Source organism: Solea senegalensis, linkage group LG9 (assembly GCF_019176455.1).
Source record: "Solea senegalensis isolate Sse05_10M linkage group LG9, IFAPA_SoseM_1, whole genome shotgun sequence".
NCBI lineage: Eukaryota > Metazoa > Chordata > Actinopteri > Pleuronectiformes > Soleidae > Solea > Solea senegalensis.
The window spans coordinates 14,972,592-14,990,203 of NC_058029.1; the positions used below are offsets into that span (position 1 = coordinate 14,972,592).

The 17,612-nt window shown below is 39.1% G+C and overlaps 1 long non-coding RNA gene across 1 annotated transcript in view; it reads right to left on the reverse strand.

Moving 5' to 3' along the window:
• Window positions 1–6,789, reverse strand: part of LOC122774951 — a 170,434-nt gene extending 163,645 nt beyond the window's left edge. The window contains exon 1 of the long non-coding RNA XR_006361037.1: window positions 6,748–6,789. This is a non-coding gene — a long non-coding RNA (uncharacterized LOC122774951). The remainder of the gene's footprint in view (window positions 1–6,747) is intronic.
• Between the last annotated feature and the right edge of the window lie 10,823 nt (window positions 6,790–17,612).

A 17,612-nucleotide genomic window follows, 5' to 3' on the forward strand; every position in this document is an offset into this window, starting at 1 on the left:
AAAGTGTAAGTGAACGGCAACAATTATTACCAAATAAAAGTCACTAGATCAGCGGATAAGAGGTGCTTTTGCGCCAGCTTCCACTTGGTCTCAACATCTGATATTTCTGGTGTCCCCCAGGAAGTCTTTATTAAGAAATTATTCACCTGAAGCAATAAACTGACCACCCAATTTTGAGGAAGTCTTCAATTTTCCACAACAGTTGCCAAGAGCAAGTTATTTCTGATAACACATACATCTGATAAATTGTCAAATTTAACACAGCAGTCGAATTAAGGTGATGGGTTGAAGCCTGGAACTGTTTGTCACCTTGCAAGTTCAAGGTCTGGCCTTTGAAAATTGAGACATTTTGCAATAAGATTGAAAAATCCTCTTTAGCTGATATACACGTTGTTGAGCTTGACCTTTTCATCTCCCAGGCAGGAAAATTATGCGATTACAGAGAAGGACAGACACAGTTTTCTTGTACACAAACAAAATAATATAGTTTTACAGGAGTATGTACATATGTACACATATTTGATATGTGGTATGTATTAGTCAAAACTGCATCTATATTTATATTAAAAACATTTGCTTGCTTTTTTCTTTGCTCGTGCTAAAGTGAAAACAATTCATTTCTAGTTGCAAAGATCCAGCTCATATTATTACTATTTTCTTAAACATACACCTTTTCAATGTTAAATGCATTGAACTCACATCAATTAGATCCCCATCCACATTGCCTGCCCTCAATATTATGCACATTTGCCTCTTACATTATTTTTTTCTAATTACAGGCGAATGGTGGAGGCTGATAGGATTTTATGTCTTCCACCGGCTCTATTGTCTGTCAGGCAAGATGAATTCCCACTGGGTTCAACAGTATATCAGCTTTGCATGTCCATATAGTGTCCTGAGCATGAGGTAATGTAGCACTGATCCATCCCAGATACTCTGTAATATCACTTTGTTCATTTATAGGCCATTCAGGAATTTCAACAAGGCATTTCTTGTTTATTGGCCTCGTAGTGCACTCAGCATTTTATGTTGTTTTCTTGTAAATGAAGGTTCAGGGTTAAAAAAAAAAAGCTGACTTTTACTTTAATGACATATATTACATAGCACAGTATAATTTTATGTTATTGATACGACCACCTTCAATTCAGACAGCAAGATTCTTTTTTCTTTTTTTTTATAACACGTGATGTAAACAACCGTTTAATTGGGCAGGATTAGACAACAGAGCGCACAGCGTAAAGTAGAAATTATAGGCAGGAAATGCATTTTTTTCCAATTTCAGTGTTGCAAGCCTGTGAAAATACCTTTTTTTTTTTTTGAGTTCCACCACATGTGCATTTCATGCTTACATACTTCTTTTCACAGCGTCGTGATTTGACAATATCCTGGCGCTGCTTAGCAGAGGGATTTAAAGACCCTGAATGAATGAGTTAAGGAAGCAAATGTGCGCTCAAATAAAATCTGTCACAAATCAAATAAGAGAGATTAATGCTGAGAGGTGTGAAGTGTACCATAAAATGTCAGAGAGTGAAAGACCATTTAAGTGGGATGTCTTTCACCGGAATACATCTTTTGAAATTGAGGAGAGATATACTGTAATTTCAAGGTACTGTAAGCCAGGAGAAGAAAAGGGAGCCATTAAAGTTCATGAAGCAAAGGTTCACTGACAATGACTTAGTTTCAAAACATTAAAAGTCTTTCCTGAAATGAATACGGAATGCAATTCAGTGGCATTTTTGAAAACGGCACAATACATTACACAGCGTCACTGTAGAGTCACTTCCTACGACTCCACTGCTCATCTCCATGCGACTAAAATGCAGCACAAAATAGACATGGGGTGTGCGCTTCAGTAAGCTTTTCATACCCTGATCTACATTTAAGTTAACTCTCTATCCTGGATTACATTTTGTTCAAACACCCGTACACTTCTCTTCCTTCAGCGCGATGAGGGGAGGGTAGAAAGGAGAAAGACAGGAACGAGGAAAGGAGGCAGATGATGGACAGATGGAGGGACTGATAAGCAGATGAGAGCAAAAAGACGAGGAGAGGGGAAAGGGAAGAAAAGTAAGGGGGGGGTGACAGTCGAAAGCAGATCAAACTGACCAAGTGAGATCATTCCCTGGCTTATTTCCTGGTTTAATATCAGCTCTGATTCTAATATATATTTATGAAGCTCTCCTCAGCACACCGACATCCTAGTTACCACAGCAGCAGGTGTTCGGTCAATGTAGTATGCAGCCTTGGTCGCAGACAAACACACACACACACACACAATGGAACATGGGGATAAAGCCGAGCATATTACCTCAGGACACACACACACACACACAAACACACTTGTCTCTCAAGCAAGAATTTCCTGGAGGTTGACGAGCGGCACTTTCGGTGCTTCCAAGGTCAAAGAGAACTCAGTATCTCATTACAATCTACAGGTGCTTGTCCAATTCTAGTGCTAGTGTGAGTGTGTGTGTGTGTGTGTGTGTGTGTGTGCGTGTGTGTGTGCATGCATTGTTTGTTGCTGCATGCAGCAAGACGCGAGTATGTTTTGAGTGTTTGTGTTTATGTGTGCTGGAATGGAAATGTGCCCTCGGAGTATGGCTAAAGGGCTCTCACTCGCTCTCAAAAGACAGATAGGATCTTAACAAGCATGAGAGCAGAATGGAAGAGAGTGAGTGTGCGTGTGTGTGTGTGCGCGTGTGTGTGTTCGTGTGTCCTCTGGCTACAACATTTTTCAGACTTTTGTTTTTTATCAAACCACATGGGCGATTCCCTTGATTTTCTGACTTGTGGCATAGCTGGTGGTGTGCTGAGGAAGCTCTTCGATCAAATATTTACCAGGCGAGATTTTGGCGCACATCACAGAGGCTCATTTTCACGTTTGTGGCAAAAGTACAGAGCACAGCCTGTGTGACCCCAAATTACACAATAAATAAATAATGTGTATGATGCACTCTGTTCGTTTGTGCCAAGCATCATATAGCTTCAACGACTATGCCCTCAGCCTCCACCTTATTTAAACGTCATTGAAATCATATTGTAGGAAAAAGTAATCCACTTTGTTATCTCCTTCCACTCAGCACTCTAGCATCAGCTGTGCAGTGTCCAAGTGTATACTTCAAAGGAGGGACAACACCATGGAGGCATGTCTCAAACTGTGACCGGTTTATACTAGATAAATATTTTTTTTTGGTTTTTTTGTATTAATAAATGGAGAAAGGACAGTAATTTGAGTAATTTGAGTTCAGGGAAACGTGGTGAGTCTCAAACAGGCAATAATATAAATCAATCAAGAAGACCTGGGTTTGTGACAGACTTGTGTTTTTGGCAAATAAAGGGACAACCCTAACCGGTTGACATAATGATTTATTTGTCCTAAAACATGTGATAAGCTAACATATATTCAGATGCACACCAATTAAAGAAAAACAGCCGTTTATCTAGTGTTTTCAAATGGAACTGCACAGCGCGATAATACTTCCACATGAAGTTTGGCCAATTTTGGCTTCTGCGGTGAATTTGCATGAGAGTCGGAGCACAAATACAACTCAGTGATGTTCACTGAAGCAGCAAAATACAATGTGGATGGATGAAATGATGTCGGGGGAGGGAGGGCAGCAGTGGGACAGTGGAGAACCAGTGCAGAACCAGTGCCCAGGTTGTATTCACCCTTCATTTGACAGGCAAACTCTCACCACCTTTGCAAGGAAGTATAAACATACTGTATCATTTGACTTGCATGAAGTGATTTCTACATTCACAGAAAAAGAGGACCGCATTTTTAGGTATTCTGTCTGCTCCACAAATGTCTTGCTACAGTGCTTGTTGAGATTGTGTTATATTTCCCCTGTGTATCGGCTCCATTTCACATTTTTGTTTGAGAATTCTACTTGGTGTGTGTGTATGAAGGAAAATCCTCGCTGGTGGTGAAGTGTGGTGTGATGGCCTGATGGCATAGCATCGGTGGTTCATTGCACAGTGAAATAGCAGAGCCAAATGACAGCCTGGATGCAAGTTGTTGGGTGAGAACGTGCATCTGCTGACGCACTCTCACCATCTATTGCAGGTAGGTGTGTGTGTGTGTGTGTGTGTGTGTGTGTGTGTGTGTGTGTGTGTGACGCTGTACTTTCAATGATCAATTCCTTGGATCTGAGATATTGTTTTGATCTTTTAAATGTGATATTGCACACATATATTATGAATGGGTGTTTTTAAATGTTTTTGGCGGCAGTTTGTGTCTCTGTTTGACACAGGTAGGAAATATAGACAGAGAGCATGGGCAAACTGACATTGGCTGTACTTTGTACCCAAAATATGCAGCTGTTGGGCCTCCTATTAAAGGCCACCCTGCATGCATCACATCACATTATGCAAATATTCCAACAAAAGCCACTATAGCCAATCACATCCCATCAGTGTTTTTAAATTCAAACACTACATAATCCAAACTGACCTCTCAGACAAGACTGTCCACCACCAAGTATTAAAGCTAGTGGGTCCGTGTTAAGAGATAATATCCACAAAGGTGTGCAGGTGTGCAACAAATACACACAACGCAACCAAATTCAATTCAGTAAGGCCCGAGAAGTACACAGGCGACCAATTTTAATAAGTCTCGATGCCTTTACTTTCCAGATCCTTCTCTTCTTGGCATTGATGCTCTGACTCCACCCTACCATTCTCCTGCAGTGGATGAAAACACACTGATCTCTTTGTACTTCCTTTAACCAGTCACAACAGTCACGACAGTCTCGAATGGTCTTGTTTTGATGATCACTGTCTTACCATGGCAAATTCCCCAGGAACACCGTAAAAGCAGTACAAGATATAAGGCAGTGGGCTTATTTGTTGTGCTTGGTTTCTTCCCGGTTTGAGGTTGTTTGTGTGTTGCCTCGACCCCACTTTGTGTTTCATTGCCGTTTAATGACCTCAACTTCCTCTCCTCCCACCAGTTTGCTTCTGCACCTGGGTCTCATCCTTTTGTTTATTCTAATGACATTACCCAATTAGCACAAATTGTCAAATATCACTTGCTTTTGTGTCAGTGTGAGAAACAAATTGCTCTTTTTCTCCCTTGTTTTCCTTTAGCCCACTGATCTTCCGTGAATAGCGGTCGATATTCCAAAAATATAAACAGATCTCCACAGGCTCCCTTGCCTCACTGTCCAACTCTATCTGACTGTTTTGTTTTGTATGTTTGTGTATAATAATGATGAAGAAAAAAAAAAACATTCATCAGGAATTACAGTATTTATTCCTACTTTCAATTATTCTGGCTGAGGGCAATATGTTTTAATGATGAGCTGATTTTCTGAGCACAGTCTTCAGCTTTGCCAGCTCAAGCAGTGATGCCTTTTGCACATGTCAGGGTCGGGGCCTAGTTGTAATCTGAAGCTCATTACAGCTGGTGAGGCCAAGAGCAGAAACGGAAACCAAGTTCTCCCTGCAGCACTGAATTACATTTCCACCACCGGGTTCCCCTCTCCCCCGTTCAATGTTTCTCTCCTTGTCTCAGCTGCTTCGCTGTTTGTCTTTGATCTCTCTCTCTCTCTTGTCTTACTCTCTCCCTCCCTGTCTCGCTCAATCTCAATATCTTGTTATACCCCCATCTGATTCGCCATTTGTTTCTCAGTGCCTGTGTCTTGCTCTTTTCCCTCCATCTCTGCCTTTCACCACTTTTTTCTGTCTCGGCACTCCTCAGGGACCTCACAAGTGCAGTGGGTTTGGAGTTGAAGTCGAGTTTTATTGAGTTTGCTCATGGTCCTGGAAGGGCCTATTTACCAATAAGGTCATGATGAGGTGCATCAGGTCTAAGAGCAGCTCCTCAAATCCCTTGCAAACCAGCTTTTTTATATGTGTGTGTTTGTCTCTTGTATGTTCTCATATTTTTCCAGCACTGTATATTAGATTTCTAGATCCTTCATAGAGGAGGGCTTATCATGCGTATTGAAAGAGCAGTATTGACAGAACTGTGGATCGCCTTGTTAAATCAACCAGACTCTGCATCCAAAGTGCCGCACTTCACTTTGTCAGCTATCACTTGAAGATACAGCTAATTTACTCAATAATCCCTGCAGATTTCCAACATGAAGTTGTGTTTTCCAGAAAATGTTGCAGGTTCTATCTTAAAGTCTGAAATTACACTAACAGCACAGTTATGCTAAAGGTAAAAGGAATAGAATAAATAGATTATCAGTGCAATTTTTACAGATTATAGTCCCTGCTACAAACCAGGTCTGAGACAGAGAGGTAGTATACACTTGATACGCTGAATTATGTCAAGTTGGTACTTTGTTTATCTTAATTTTCATCAGAAGTTTACAGTGTTGGGTTAGCACAAAACACAAATGATAATAATAATAAAAAAATGTATATTTCAACCAAACTTTCTGACTATTCAATGTCACTTGATGAACCAAATGATCCTTCTGCACAAAAGCATCGGTGCACTCACTGTGTTTACTGCATTCATTTGCATGCATACAAATATTTTTTTTTTTTTTACCATGTCAGCTATGTTAAATCAATGCTAAACCTCCTACCGGAGATACGCAAATCGACAGTGCGTTATTGACCAGCCACAACAGATCATAAAAAGATAAGCTGTGCGCCTCCACACCGCGGCGTGACACAGTGTCCAAAGTCTGCACAAAACAGCTGTGCCAGATTGGCAAAGTAAAGACGTGTCAAACACAGAATATCCACACGTGAGCCTTGAGCACACAGCGACAGTGTGAGCCGTCTTACCTTCAAACTGGCATTAGGTCCTGCAGTTTCAGTAAATCCGGTGCCGTGCATTGAAGAGACACTCCTCCTGAAATAGATGACATTTCCCACCAGTTAGTCTTGCAAATGAAGCAGTGTCATAAAATGTTATTTCATGTTGATAGGTAAGGAGTCAGCGTGGAAGACATGAAATACATGAAAACCTGTTCTCCTCTAACCAGTTAGATAAACATCCATGTGATGAAGACTAAGAAGGAATTGAACGAGGCACATTTGTATTCTTGACTTTTAAAAATAACGTTTTGTGAGGTGAATGTTGACCAAAACTTTTGCGCATTGTTGAAAGACACTTCATGATGGTGACCATGCCTGAGCTTACGATGCCCTTTAACTTGATCACGCAAGCTTCATTGTACAAGTTATGCTCATAAAATCAAACAAAAAGCTGATTTCAATGCACAACAAAATGTGTTTCTGACGTGAGGTTTGGTTCTGAAGAGGTCCTCTCCTTTATTTTCCTTGACAAATAATTTAGGAAAACTTTCCTTTGTGTCTGACAGAAAGAAATGAAGGATTATGTTAAAGAGAGGAAACTTTTTGACTCTTTAGGGTATATATGGATTATTTATCCTTGACAGGGATTTGTGTCCATCAGCCAAGAGTAAAATGTTACATAAGAAAAGTATATCTTGGAGGAATTTATTCAGCTGTAACTGATCCGTTCCTTTTCTCAGTCACTTTTGACGCTTTTGATATAATGAAAGAGCTGAAGAACTGACTAGTGTGGACAGCTTCTGAATGTTCAAATGCATGAATCACCATGTCGGAATAAAAATAGCACACCTTATTCAATATTCATGGATTGGAGAAATTATGGATTATTTGGTAAATACAAATCTGGGTGTATAATGAAAAAAAAATCTAAGAATTGTTGTTATGGTCACACTATGTCATGCACGCAGCCTGGAGTTCGTCAAGGTTATGGACACTTTTACGGCTGTTACAATTATTTTCATAATCGATTAATCCATCGATTATTTTCTAGATTAATCAAGTAATCGATCAAAATGTTGATAAGTGTTTCTCACATGCATAGTTTTAGAAACCAGAAAGTATTCACATTTAGGAAGCTGAAAAATAGTTGACGATTAATTGAGTAATCAATTAATAAACGACTAATCCAGTAACTGTTTCGGCCCAATATTCACTTTGTGGGCAGCAAATCTGAGCCAGAGCAGAAAATGGAAAAATGGCAACACAAATGGAACACTGACGGAACACAAGCCCAGAGGATACATGTAAGAGGGTTTTTGTATGGCTGATGCCAATAATGATTTTTTTTAAATCTGGGAAGTCAATGGTCCATAATTGATGCAGATTTTTTTTTTTGGTCAATATGTTTAGCAAATTTCCTTTTTTCCCCTTCATCTCCAAAAATATAACTGTTTAATTACAACAAATAATACAAAAAAAATCTTAACTTTAGTTTACTGAACAGCTCAATTGTCTGCCTCTCCAATCTGCATTTTATGTCTGCACTGCAGTGCAATTATAGATAACATTATATGGATATGAACCATTGTGACATCTACCAAGTGGACCTGGTGTGGTCCTCAACTTGGATACAGAAATTATTTTGGCCCCCTCTGAAACAGAGTTCGACACCCCTGATCCCACCTGTACACACTCACTGGCACCATGATGCTGATGTCACATTAACACACCGGGAGGTTTATACGGATGTATCCTGCTTCTTCCCCTCGTTCTGTCCTGACAACCAGTCATAGCTTAATTCAAATGTTATTTCTGGAAAAAAAAATGTCTTTGCAGTATAGTTTGTAATGCCTGGATCACACTGTGACTGCTGCTGTTCACACATCTGTGTGTGTGTGAGAGTAAATCTGCCTTGAACCAAGCATAACAGTGCAGGTTGATAGCACTGGGAATGTTAACTGTAGTATCACACTGCTTCACAGGCCGCTGTATATCAGCACTCCTCTTGTACATTATGTGCATTATGCAACTGACTGTTACATAATCTGTATTGAAACGTTTGTGTTTTTTTGAGAGTGTTAATTATCATATACATGTTTCTGACACTAGAACTTGCTTATATTAATGAGTGTGAGTATCTGTATGTGCCAGAGATTTGTTTTTATTCCTCGCACACCCTTCACCTTTAACCCCGATCTGTCCAGCTCTCTATCTTTAATGCTGAGTCGATGGTTTCTTTTCCAGAATTTGTCCTAATCTGACACTCAAGTTGACATCCTCATAGCGCTGATGGTACATAGGATTCATGGAGGCATTGCAGGGCTATATGTCAACTCAGCCATAATGGTTTTATTATACAACGCTGTCCAAGTCCAACAGCCAATCCAAGCTATATATATATCACTAGGAATATAGCAGAGATGAGAATCCTGGCTGTATGATATATTTTGTGGTTTTGTGGTGAAGGTATGGGGTTCAGGTTTAGTGTGTATCAATTACACAATGCTGTTGTAACAAGATACAAAATGAGGACAGGAGACATGGAAAATGTGGATAAGTACTGACTCTTAAAGCAGGGATTAAGACAAATCCAACAAGGAATGGTATATCTTATGTGTATTTGAGCACGAGTCTCAGAAAATATTAAATTATATTATTTTTTTATAATATTTATTATAATATTTTTTTTTTCAATTCAAATCATCAGGCTAATAATACAGTTTGGGCAAGTTTTTTTAAATCAAATGCAAATTTCCATTGGCCATACTAGCAAGTACACAGTAGTATTATATTGTTATTATATAGTATTATCTATGTAAAAGGAGGTTTCACCAGATACTATGTCCAGTGGATAATATCTTCTCTAAACATCCTGAATGTTTAAAGGTGCAGTGTGTAACTTTCGGTGGTTTTGTTGTTGATGATGTTGCGTCTTTCAAATGGGCTCTGCCAAGAATAACTATCAGACCTGACTGAGGGAGAAATGTGTGCAAACAGCTGCAGCACAGGGGCAGATGGGAGCAAGAAGCATTTATCCTGTCAAACTGCTGAAAATCTGGGTTTTTTTGAGCAGCATGATTCACTTTTGAAAGTTTTTTTTACGGGTGCTGCTGTTTGTTTTCAGTCATACTCCAATGTGTGAAATACTAAAGTTGTTTTATCTTAACCTCAATGTGTTTGTCTCTACTTGTGAGGCAGATGCAAGTCACGATTTCCGAACGATGACTACAGAAAAGTACAGTGTAACATTAGTACTGAATAATGTATAGACTTCCATGTCTTTCTTGTTTATGTTATTTTCCACTTTTCTCTCTCGTTCCCTCGTTCCCTCCAGCTCTCAGTCCCTGTTGCTTCAAGAACAAATCAAATTACATGTTCTTCCATGCTGTTAATGTCATTATCTTTGGAAGGATGATCACATAATACATCACAGTTATAACTGTACCTGCAAAAATAATAGACATTGCTGTAATTGTTTTTATAATGTAGGTTTGTAGCTACATTGGTAGGTCCATCTTTATATAGCTACATGATTAAAAATAAGAAACTTTGCTGCAGGCTTTTTTTTCCCCTCCCACCCTGTTTCTCTATTCATTAAACTGTTAGATGAAAACATGGAGTCAATTTGTTTCAATTTTTTTTCTAGCCCTTGTGAAAATATCCATGTAATAATCTGTGGCCATCTCCAAAAACACCCTACATGAGGTGTATATATTGAAAGTTGCATTTATGGGCGTATTGCTCGAGGGCCCAGCAGAGTGATGTCAAATGGGCGTCACCACTGGACCCGAACACAGGGCATATTCCACTTAGGTTTTTTTTTTTTTTTTCAGTCATTCGTCTCAAGGATCAGATATGCTTCACATATAACAACACAATCCTTTACCATGACTGAATAACACTTGACTGGGTGCATTTTTATGCTTCAAGTGTATTTTCTTTCAAATATGCCTGTAAGTGTATTGGGCTCCGAGCAGTCAAACAAACAGGAAAATTAAATGAGAGTAGCATCCATGCATTGGATGTTGTCAAAACGAACATGAAATTATGAATCTCTTGACTTAGTGCTGCCCTGTTCAACATGTTTTTATTAGTAGTGATACGTCAAATGACAATATCTGCTCTTAGATCTGTGGAGCCTTAAGCATTATTATTATTATTATTATTATAATAATTATTATAATTATTATTATTATTCATTTATTTATGTCCCGGACAAAGCAGGTGGTAGGTTTGGCTCAACTAGCAAAACCATGAAACTAGATGTTTTCACCGGAAATTGGTTAAAGTTAAAATGCATCTGCTTAAGTTTGCCAAATTAATTCAAGTATTTTTTCAATGTTGTATTTAGAGCTTGTTTTGCTGCCACCAAGTGGCCAGTGTTCATGGTATAGCTCTGTATATTAATTTAATAAGTATGTTTGTTTGGGTGTTTACATTACATTACCAATATTTGTCTTACATTTCATTTGTGCCTCATTTTTCATCATTTTGATATTAATCATGTGTATTTACTGAACTGCCTCACTGTTATATAAATGAACTGTGATACAATAATAATTAACAGTAGTTAATTTAAAAATAACACAGTCTAAATGTAATCAATTAAAAGTACCGCATGCAGCCCCAGAAATCATAATTCAAAATGAGGTTGTTGTTATCATCGTCACACCTCTACTATGAGAAATGCCACTTTATGCTCCATTTCAGGTGGGCCACTCCCTCTGTGGCAAAGAATGGACCAGAACAAAACAGTTGTCTGGTGCTTTGAGCTCCCACCCTGATCCCCCCACAAGCCCATATTCCACACAGCGGGCTGTGAAATCATTTTTGGTCTTCCTCGGAAGACAGCCCCCCATGCAGAAATCCATAAATTCATGAGTATCCACCATCTACACATGAAAAGAAAGGATGTGGTGAGTAGAGCAGAGTGTGATAGAGAGCAGGGGGAGATAGACACATGCACACATACAGAGAGAGAGAGAGAGAGAGAGAGAGAGAGAGAGAGAGAGAGAGAGAGAGAGAGAGGGGTTTGTTAACAGACAGGCAGACATAGCATAAGAGGGTTGATAGTAAGAGACAGGACTGGCAATAGAGAGGAGAGGAGAGGAGAGGAGAGAGAGAGGAGAGGAGAGGAGGAGAGAGAGGAGAGGAGAGAAGAGAAGAGAAGAGAAGAGAAGGGAAGAGAAGAGGAGAGGAGAGGAGAAGAGAGGAGAGGCAAATGAATGCTTAAGAGCCTTGGAGGGACCCTGTCCGAGACTGGTCTGAACCCCCAACTGATTTAGCGCCAGAAGACACAGACATAGGAATATCAAAATGCATTTGTTGCTTGCAAATAAACAAACACATATACACACACTACCTAAACACACAAATGTATGCACTTCAATCTACATTTGACGCTCATATATGTTCTGTTCCTCACACGCACTCGTGCGTAAACAAGCGAGTGCACAACAGCTGCTCCATTTCTACATTCTGCTCATCACAGCCTCTCACTCAATCTCTTCTCCCTGGGAGCTTCCAACCTGCCTGGCCTTGTTACTTGCAACTCTTCCATTTTTTTTCTTCTTTCCTTCTCCTGACTATGACATCTCTGCTCATCTTCTCCACACTGCTCACACCTACGACGTAGCAATGCCTAACCTAACTAGTGTATGTGTGGCTTAAGTGCAGTTGGAAAGATGGCGTACCATCAGCGATGTAAAGGTGTCAGAAAAAAACCCAAATTGCCTGAAGCTTTATCTCTGATGACCGCTCTTGATACTGAAAGTGTGTCATTACATCAGAAGGGGACTTTAAAAGCATAATGTAAGTATCCGTTAACACAATAGGCATGGATAGTGTGTTGTTATGTGTTATGTATGTGTAGTAGTGGCACATTATTGGCACATAGCAGCTCCTAAAGTTTGGGAAGTGGCCCATTAAACCTGTTAAACCTGGTGCCCAAGTATTTAGACTTAATGCCAAGCTGTGCTCACATATACTGCTCATAATCTGTTTACAGTCACCTGCGAGCAAATCATGGTAAAGGGAGTACAACGTAGAACCAAGGACAGAGAGGTTGGTCAATGACGGACTGGATGATGAATAAAGCCAACACTATTATCATCTTCAGGGAGCTTCTCCAGAGATCAGGCTGAAAAAAACAAATAACAACAACAAAGGGAAAGTACAGGGCTCAGGCAATGCTATAGTGACTCAAGCACAATACTCAGTAAATCCTGAGAGTGCCTGAATTTGTAGCCGGGTGATCTCGACAAAAGAGACTTTAAGATAACAGTCGACAAATTCTCAACATATGATCCGACACGGCTCGAGAGGGAAATCTTTGAAAAATGGAAGAATCTGTCCAGAACGCAGGCGTGTAATTCTGCTGCAGCCATGGACAAGAATATGCAAAGCTGTGATTCATGCCATTCTCTTCAGGCATGAATGTTCTGCATTATGAACATCAATCATCGTCTAAATGATTATCTAAAAGCACAATTTCAGGTTCTGTCAGTGCAAGACATCCCTATATGTAGAGTAAACATAGAACATGCCATGATCAACACACACAGTGCATGCAAACTTCATGAATCCCACATGCCATATTTCTATACAGCATTTGGCATTTAATGTCTAGACAGACATCAGAGTTTAACTTTACTTTATCAGCATATTCTGTGCATAACACAGTTATATCACCGTAGGGCCTGAAGTTGTTCTCATGCGGGTCTCCCTGTATGTTGTGTTATACGGATAACTTTAATTAAGGCTGAGGCTCTGCAACTCAGTAGGAGGGTGCTCTATAGATGCCATGTGACACACACACACAAGCATGTCATTGCCCCCAGTGTGACCAAGTGCATACATACACATACACACGTGTGTGTGCGCACAAACCACAGCTTCTGTGTACATTTTGTATATGATCCAACGTGGCACAAACACTGAAATCAGAAGATTTGCAGGTCCACAACGACCGCAGAGAAATACTGTACTACGAAAAAAAATGTGTGTTTGTGTGGTGATGAATGAGGTCATCGGGACACAATGGCTGACAAAGTGGAGACGGCTTCCATTTTAAATAATAGAAGAGAAAAATAATATATACTGTACTACAGGGCATTAGTGAGAGCCGTTAGTGTGTGCTGACAGACAAATGAGCACAAATCCCACATTGAGCCAGAGTGATGTGTGTGTGTGTGAGAGGGAGAGAGAGAGAGAGAGAGAGAGATCAATAAGCTATGCCATGCCAATGAAAATATTCTTTTAAACATCTAATATTTGCATGTTCTATAAAATGACACATTATGAGAGTGTGCCATAAATTCAACTTCTGATATTGAATTGATTCTTTTATACTATGCTTGCTTCCACAGGTCTTGTCTGCCCCCCTCAGGCAGTCAGACAAATAACACACATGTGGAGTTATGAGTCAGTCCATTGTCTGGCCTCATTGCCACTATGATGTCATGGCCAATGACTAGAGATAGATGCTGTTATTAAATAATCTGTCTGTTAGGATGCTATGGTAATTCTCCCTGGGGCATATTATAGTAAGTTACTGCAGACAGAATTACAGGAGAGATAAAACAAAAAAAAAGATCAGAACCTGTGTTTCATGCTCCAGGGAATCAACTCCCTCACCCCCCTTTGACGCTGCATAACGGTAGCTGCAAAGTTCTAACATACTGAAGGCAGACTTGGCAGAGGGTAGTGGTGCCATAGCTGTTGGCGCTCAAAAGGTACTTTAATTTTTTTTGTATCTTCATCAGCAGGTTTTGAAACTATATCCGCCTCACAGAATTTCACTTCACAGCAGCTGTGAAATGCAATATATGATTATAAATCAGGATATCTGGGGATTCAAAAGAGATTATCTCACACATTTAATATCTAACGCAGCCATATTAAGCCGCCTCTTGAAGAACACAAGCTTTGTTTCTGTGTTTTCTTACTCTCGAAGTATTGACTCAGCACATTTCCAACAAGTTTTGAACGCAGCATTTTAGCACTAGCATTTAGTGTCATCTGGGGTGATTCTTTGACGAATGACTGTATGTGACACCAGATATAATAACCCTTAAGTTACTAAATTGAGTACAATTTAGAGATTCAGCTAATGTATTAATCGGTAGATCAAACCGCATCACAAGGACAGTGCTGTGTATTCAAATTAGTAGAAAAGTAATTAAGTCAATAATCAAATCAAATCTGCAGCCAGCATTAAAGTAAAAAAATAAAAAATGTATTGCCGATTAGTTTTCATTGTGAGAAAGCGACTAAATTGCTGTTTGGTTTTTCATCAGATGCTACGTTTCCTTGTAGCTGAGGGATGAGAAACTGTCAGTGATGTTGTAAATAAGGGGAGTCAAACAGTGGAAACAATCACACAATGTTATTGATCCACGTTACTTTTCAGAAGAACCACTCTCCTCTCCTCTCCTTTGGCCTTTGGGGTGGTTTTCATACGCTTCTTTAAGTCATAAATGGATATAATGCAAAAAAAAAAAAACATGATAAATAACATAAGTGAATAGACACAATTGTTTCTGCTGCCAAGCTAAAAGTCCTTTTGCTATTAAGTGTCTGTAAAGTGATGTCAAAGTTATCATAGATGTAGAAAGTTTGCCCTGATTAAAACCCAGAGGGGTAAAGAAATCCTGGGAAAATAATGCTTTCTAATGGGAAAGGAGTATTAAATTATGCAAATTAGTCTCTGAGCCATTAATGGACATAGTATTTTTAAACACATTGGTTGATGACACTTCCCTTTTTTTCTCTCTATAAGACCATTTGGCATGGGGCCTCAAATCTATAGGGCAATTGTGTATTTCAGTTAATTGTTTCTGTTATTCTTGCCTGTTTTAGCTCTAATGAGAAATACATTATAGCAAAGTTCTTGGAATGATATTAGCATTTAATAGCAGACAATAAAGTACATGGGGGACATTGTATCTGATGTGACAGAGCAATTAAGAGCATGTTTTAGAAGTGCCCAGCTGTTTTGAAGTGTGGTCTGCTCTGTGGAGATTTGCTAATTTGGAGCACGGCTCATACGTCCTATAGGCCAGAGAAGCTCCAGAGAATCATACATGAAATACTGGCACTGTTTTTTTTAATCTGCTTTTAGATTTTTACCATATTTACCAATCTGATGATATATGTGTTTTTTTAGTTGTTGTTTTTTTAACTTCCCTACAACTTCTGTACATAGCTTTTATCACTCATAAATAAATGCACATGTTATACAATATAATGGAATAAATACCAATCAGGTGTATTATTATTATAATATGGATTGGCCATAACAGTGAACTGAATGGTTGTTATATAAAATGACAAATTAAAACTTACTAGTTATAACTTTAACTAATTTTCAGGAATGCTACCAAAGAAAACAAAAACGTTTGCATATGGAAATTAAATGCACTCCATCGTTTTGATGCGCTTTCACATGTGGATGTTCACATGTCTTTTACTGTGTGAAATAAAGTCTTGGGGTTTGTGCAAGTGTGCATGTGTAAAACAGAATCTTTTGTCAATGCACCTTTTCTTAAGCCGCTTACAGGCTCTGTGAATGTGTGCATACAAAAAGTGTTGATGTGCTTGCTTATGATTTTGTGCCATATGTGTGTGTGTGTGTGTGTGTGTGTGTGTGTGTGTGTGTGTGTGTGTGTGTGTGTGTGTACATGTGGTGTTGTTGCATGAAATGCTGCTTACCCACTCACATCTTGTGCTGAGGTGTCATTTGGCTGTTCTTAACACAAGGTCTTGATACATGATGGATTCAGACTTAGCTCCTTAATCAAGCCATGGCAGAACAGACCCAGTTGGACTGTGGTAGGCTGAACACGGGAAACTGTAATCCTCTGTCCAGTAGACAATCAATCTCTCCACTGACCTTTGGATGACTCCACAGTCTGCTTCCACTCACCTCGTCAGTGAGGGCTGTCAAACATATTTGTGTTTATGTGTTTGAGTTAGTATTAAACTGTGAGGGGCGTCAAACATAAACTAAAGATCGCTCATTTGTATTTGTATGTACTTAATATGTCTGTGTGATTTCATGTCACATTTCTTTCCCTCTCTCTCTCTCTGTTCTGACATGTTGTTCAATCGGAACATGGACAGAGAATGGTCCCATAGATGGTGATATTTTGAGTTTTGTCTAAACTGCGAATTTGTGAAATGCTAATATTAGAGCTGGTTAATAATCACAAACCATAATAATGAGTTTCTTTGGGGAAAAAAGGTTTGATCTCAGGAGAAATGTCTTATTAAAATAAAAAGGTCAAAAATGACACAAAGGAGTTGCAAGTAAAGTTCACCCTGTCCTTTCTGGTCTGAGCGCACTTTAAGATGCTGTTCTGTTCACAACATATGGGTTTGTGCAATGAAACTCTCCAGGTGTGTCTGAATACTCAACAAATAGACTGTTTAATAAGATTGCAGCATGTTCATATTGATGTGTAAAGGTGTTTGGAGTATTGGTAATCTCCTGTGTACACAACCAACATAGCCCTGCCATTGTTTTTCTTCTAATCCAGCCCACTATGAAACCTGCCTATAAGCTGTTGATAGATGTTGTTGGCGAGAACATCTGGTGGGTCTGTCTGTTCACAAACTGATAGGAAGAGAAAGGGAAAAAATATTTATTGCAAGAAATTAGAATAGAAAGGTATTAGGAGTATGTTCTATTTACTAATTAGTAGCATTTGAAGGACAGGCTGGCACTACGTCACATTGAGCAGTAATAAACGAAAAGAGGATAAAAACATGAACCACTTACTTTTTGAGCTAATTCAAACAGCAATTATTATCTACTCAAATTAATGAAGTCGTAAAAACATTTCAAATGGTGGTTTAACATTTTCTTATAACTAACTTTTCAGTTTGTTTTT